This window comes from Dendrobates tinctorius, unplaced genomic scaffold (assembly GCF_039654945.1).
Source record: "Dendrobates tinctorius isolate UK_male_01 unplaced genomic scaffold, ASM3965494v1 ptg000537l, whole genome shotgun sequence".
Lineage (NCBI taxonomy): Eukaryota > Metazoa > Chordata > Amphibia > Anura > Dendrobatidae > Dendrobates > Dendrobates tinctorius.
The window spans coordinates 1-6,729 of NW_027362196.1; positions in this window are offsets into that span (position 1 = coordinate 1).

Here is a 6,729-nt window from a genome sequence, read left to right on the forward strand (position 1 = left end):
TGTATATGGGGGCACTGTGATATCACTGAGGATGATACATGGGGTGTACAGTGTTCCTGTATATGGGGGCACTGTGATATCACTGAGGATGATACATGGGGTGTACAGTGTTCCTGTATATGGGGGCACTGTGATATCACTGAGGATGATACATGGAGTGTACAGTGTTACTGTATATGGGGGCACTGTGATATCACTGAGGATGATACATGGAGTGTACAGTGTTACTGTATATGGGGGCACTGTGATATCACTGAGGATGATACATGGAGTGTACAGTGTTACTGTATATGGGGGCACTGTGATATCACTGAGGATGATACATGGAGTGTACAGTGTTACTGTATATGGGGGCACTGTGATATCACTGAGGATGATACATGGGAGTGTACAGTGTTACTGTATATGGGGGCACTGTGATATCACTGAGGATGATACATGGAGTGTACAGTGTTACTGTATATGGGGGCACTGTGATATCACTGAGGATGATACATGGAGTGTACAGTGTTCCTGTATATGGGGGCACTGTGATATCACTGAGGATGATACATGGAGTGTACAGTGTTACTGTATATGGGGGCACTGTGGTATCACTGAGGATGATACATGGGAGTGTACAGTGTGTTACTGATATATGGGGGCACTGTGATATCACTGAGGAGGATGATACATGGAGTGTACAGTGTTACTGTATATGGGGGCACTGTGATATCACTGAGGATGATACATGGGAGTGTACAGTGTTACTTTATATGGGGGCACTGTGATATCACTGAGGATGATACATGGAGTGTACAGTGTTACTGTATATGGGGGCACTGTGATATCACTGAGGATGATACATGGAGTGTACAGTGTTACTGTATATGGGGGCACTGTGGTATCACTGAGGATGATACATGGAGTGTACAGTGTTACTGTATATGGGGGCACTGTGATATCACTGAGGATGATACATGGGGTGTACAGTGTTACTGTATATGGGGCACTGTGATATCACTGAGGATGATACATGGGGTGTACAGTGTTACTATATATGGGGGCACTGTGATATCACTGAGGATGATACATGGGGTGTACAGTGTTACTGTATATGGGGGCACTGTGATATCACTGAGGATGATGTATGGAGTGTACAGTGTTACTGTATATGGGGGCACTGTGGTATCACTGAGGATGATACATGGAGTGTACAGTGTTACTATATATGGGGCACTGTGATATCACTGAGGATGATACATGGGGTGTACAGTGTTACTATATATGGGGCACTGTGATATCACTGAGGATGATACATGGGGTGTACAGTGTTACTATATATGGGGGCACTGTGATATCACTGAGGATGATACATGGAGTGTACAGTGTTACTGTATATGGGGGCACTGTGATATCACTGAGGATGATGTATGGAGTGTACAGTGTTACTGTATATGGGGGCACTGTGATATCACTGAGGATGATACATGAGGTGTACAGTGTTACTATATATGGGGGCACTGTGATATCACTGAGGATGATACATGGAGTGTACAGTGTTACTATATATGGGGGCACTGTGATATCACTGAGGATGATGTATGGAGTGTACAGTGTTACTGTATATGGGGGCACTGTGATATCACTGAGGATGATGTATGGAGTGTACAGTGTTACTATATATGGGGGCACTGTGATATCACTGAGGATGATACATGGAGTGTACAGTGTTACTATATATGGGGGCACTGTGATATCACTGAGGATGATGTATGGAGTGTACAGTGTTACTGTATATGGGGGCACTGTGGTATCACTGAGGATGATACATGGAGTGTACAGTGTTACTATATATGGGGGCACTGTGATATCACTGAGGATGATGTATGGAGTGTACAGTGTTACTGTATATGGGGGCACTGTGATATCACTGAGGATGATGTATGGAGTGTACAGTGTTACTGTATATGGGGGCACTGTGGTATCACTGAGGATGATACATGGAGTGTACAGTGTTACTATATATGGGGCACTGTGATATCACTGAGGATGATACATGGGGTGTACAGTGTTACTGTATATGGGGGCACTGTGATATCACTGAGGATAATACATGGAGTGTACAGTGTTACTGTATATGGGGGCACTGTGATATCACTGAGGATGATACATGGAGTGTACAGTGTTCCTGTATATGGGGGCACTGTGATATCACTGAGGATGATACATGGAGTGTACAGTGTTACTGTATATGGGGGCACTGTGATATCACTGAGGATGACACATGGAGTGTACAGTGTTACTGTATATGGGGGCACTGTGATATCACTGAGGATGATACATGGAGTGTACAGTGTTACTGTATATGGGGCACTGTGATATCACTGAGGATGATACATGGAGTGTACAGTGTTACTGTATATGGGGGCACTGTGATATCACTGAGGATGATACATGGAGTGTACAGTGTTACTGTATATGGGGGCACTGTGATATCACTGAGGATGATACATGGGGTGTACAGTGTTACTGTATATGGGGGCACTGTGATATCACTGAGGATGATACATGGGGTGTACAGTGTTACTGTATATGGGGGCACTGTGATATCACTGAGGATGATACATGGAGTGTACAGTGTTACTATATATGGGGGCACTGTGGTATTCACTGAGGATGATACATGGGGTGTACAGTGTTACTATATATGGGGGCACTGTGGTATTACTGAGGATGATACATGGAGTGTACAGTGTTACTGTATATGGGGCACTGTGATATCACTGAGGATGATACATGGAGTGTACAGTGTTACTGTATATGGGGGCACTGTGATATCACTGAGGATGATACATGGAGTGTACAGTGTTACTGTATATGGGGGCACTGTGATATCACTGAGGATGATACATGGGGTGTACAGTGTTACTGTATATGGGGGCACTGTGATATCACTGAGGATGATACATGGAGGTGTACAGTGTTACTGTTTATGGGGGCACTGTGATATCACTGAGGATGATACATGGAGTGTACAGTGTTACTGTATATGGGGGCACTGTGGTATCACTGAGGATGATACATGGAGTGTACAGTGTTACTATATATGGGGGCACTGTGGTATTACTGAGGATGATACATGGGGTGTACAGTGTTACTGTATATGGGGGCACTGTGATATCACTGAGGATGATACATGGAGTGTACAGTGTTACTGTATATGGGGGCACTGTGGTATCACTGAGGTGATACATGGAGTGTACAGTGTTACTATATATGGGGGCACTGTGGTATTACTGAGGATGATACATGGGGTGTACAGTGTTACTGTTTATGGGGGCACTGTGGTATCACTGAGGATGATACATGGAGTGTACAGTGTTACTGTATATGGGGGCACTGTGGTATCACTGAGGATGATACATGGAGTGTACAGTGTTACTATATATGGGGGCACTGTGGTATTACTGAGGATGATACATGGGGTGTACAGTGTTACTGTATATGGGGGCACTGTGATATCACTGAGGATGATACATGGAGTGTACAGTGTTACTGTATATGGGGGCACTGTGATATCACTGAGGATGATACATGGGGTGTACAGTGTTACTGTATATGGGGGCACTGTGATATCACTGAGGATGATACATGGAGTGTACAGTGTTACTGTATATGGGGGCACTGTGATATCACTGAGGATGATACATGGGGTGTACAGTGTTACTGTATATGGGGGCACTGTGATATCACTGAGGATGATACATGGAGTGTACAGTGTTCCTGTATATGGGGGCACTGTGATATCACTGAGGATGATACATGGGGTGTACAGTGTTACTGTATATGGGGGCACTGTGATATCACTGAGGATGATACATGGAGTGTACAGTGTTACTGTATATGGGGGCACTGTGATATCACTGAGGATGATACATGGAGTGTACAGTGTTACTGTGTATGGGGGCACTGTGATATCACTGAGGATGATACATGGAGTGTACAGTGTTACTGTATATGGGGGCACTGTGATATCACTGAGGATGATACATGGAGTGTACAGTGTTCCTGTATATGGGGGCACTGTGATATCACTGAGGATGATACATGGAGTGTACAGTGTTACTGTATATGGGGGCACTGTGATATCACTGAGGATGATACATGGAGTGTACAGTGTTACTGTATATGGGGGCACTGTGATATCACTGAGGATGATACATGGGGTGTACAGTGTTACTGTATATGGGGGCACTGTGATATCACTGAGGATGATACATGGGGTGTACAGTGTTACTGTATATGGGGGCACTGTGATATCACTGAGGATGATACATGGAGTGTACAGTGTTACTATATATGGGGGCACTGTGATATCACTGAGGATGATACATGGAGTGTACAGTGTTACTGTATATGGGGGCACTGTGATATCACTGAGGATGATACATGGGGTGTACAGTGTTACTATATATGGGGGCACTGTGATATCACTGAGGATGATACATGGGGTGTACAGTGTTACTGTATATGGGGCACTGTGGTATCACTGAGGATGATACATGGGGTGTACAGTGTTCCTGTATATGGGGGCACTGTGATATCACTGAGGATGATACATGGAGTGTACAGTGTTCCTGTATATGGGGGCACTGTGATATCACTGAGGATGATACATGGAGTGTACAGTGTTCCTGTATATGGGGGCACTGTGATATCACTGAGGATGATACATGGAGTGTACAGTGTTACTGTATATGGGGGCACTGTGATATCACTGAGGATGATACATGGGGTGTACAGTGTTCCTGTATATGGGGGCACTGTGATATCACTGAGGATGATACATGGAGTGTACAGTGTTACTATATATGGGGGCACTGTGATATCACTGAGGATGATACATGGAGTGTACAGTGTTACTGTATATGGGGGCACTGTGATATCACTGAGGATGATACATGGAGTGTACAGTGTTCCTGTATATGGGGGCACTGTGATATCACTGAGGATGATACATGGAGTGTACAGTGTTACTATATATGGGGGCACTGTGATATCACTGAGGATGATACATGGGGTGTACAGTGTTACTATATATGGGGGCACTGTGATATCACTGAGGATGATACATGGGGTGTACAGTGTTACTATATATGGGGGCACTGTGATATCACTGAGGATGATACATGGAGTGTACAGTGTTACTATATATGGGGGCACTGTGATATCACTGAGGATGATACATGGGGTGTACAGTGTTACTATATATGGGGGCACTGTGGTATCACTGAGGATGATACATGGGGTGTACAGTGTTACTATATATGGGGGCACTGTGATATCACTGAGGATGATACATGGAGTGTACAGTGTTACTGTATATGGGGGCACTGTGATATCACTGAGGATGATACATGGGGTGTACAGTGTTACTGTATATGGGGCACTGTGGTATCACTGAGGATGATACATGGAGTGTACAGTGTTACTGTATATGGGGGCACTGTGATATCACTGAGGATGATACATGGGGTGTACAGTGTTACTGTATATGGGGCACTGTGGTATCACTGAGGATGATACATGGGGTGTACAGTGTTCCTGTATATGGGGGCACTGTGATATCACTGAGGATGATACATGGAGTGTACAGTGTTCCTGTATATGGGGGCACTGTGATATCACTGAGGATGATACATGGAGTGTACAGTGTTCCTGTATATGGGGGCACTGTGATATCACTGAGGATGATACATGGAGTGTACAGTGTTACTGTATATGGGGGCACTGTGATATCACTGAGGATGATACATGGAGTGTACAGTGTTACTGTATATGGGGGCACTGTGATATCACTGAGGATGATACATGGGGTGTACAGTGTTACTATATATGGGGGCACTGTGATATCACTGAGGATGATACATGGAGTGTACAGTGTTCCTGTATATGGGGGCACTGTGATATCACTGAGGATGATACATGGAGTGTACAGTGTTCCTGTATATGGGGGCACTGTGATATCACTGAGGATGATACATGGAGTGTACAGTGTTACTGTATATGGGGGCACTGTGATATCACTGAGGATGATACATGGGGTGTACAGTGTTCCTGTATATGGGGGCACTGTGATATCACTGAGGATGATACATGGAGTGTACAGTGTTACTATATATGGGGGCACTGTGATATCACTGAGGATGATACATGGAGTGTACAGTGTTACTGTATATGGGGGCACTGTGATATCACTGAGGATGATACATGGAGTGTACAGTGTTCCTGTATATGGGGGCACTGTGATATCACTGAGGATGATACATGGAGTGTACAGTGTTACTATATATGGGGGCACTGTGGATATCACTGAGGATGATACATGGGGTGTACAGTGTTACTATATATGGGGGCACTGTGGTATCACTGAGGATGATACATGGGGTGTACAGTGTTACTGTATATGGGGGCACTGTGATATCACTGAGGATGATACATGGGGTGTACAGTGTTACTGTATATGGGGGCACTGTGATATCACTGAGGATGATACATGGGTGTACAGTGTTACTGTATATGGGGGCACTGTGATATCACTGAGGATGATACATGGGTGTACAGTGTTACTATATATGGGGGCACTGTGATATCACTGAGGATGATACATGGGGTGTACAGTGTTACTGTATATGGGGGCACTGTGATATCACTGAGGATGATACATGGGGTGTACAGTGTTACTGT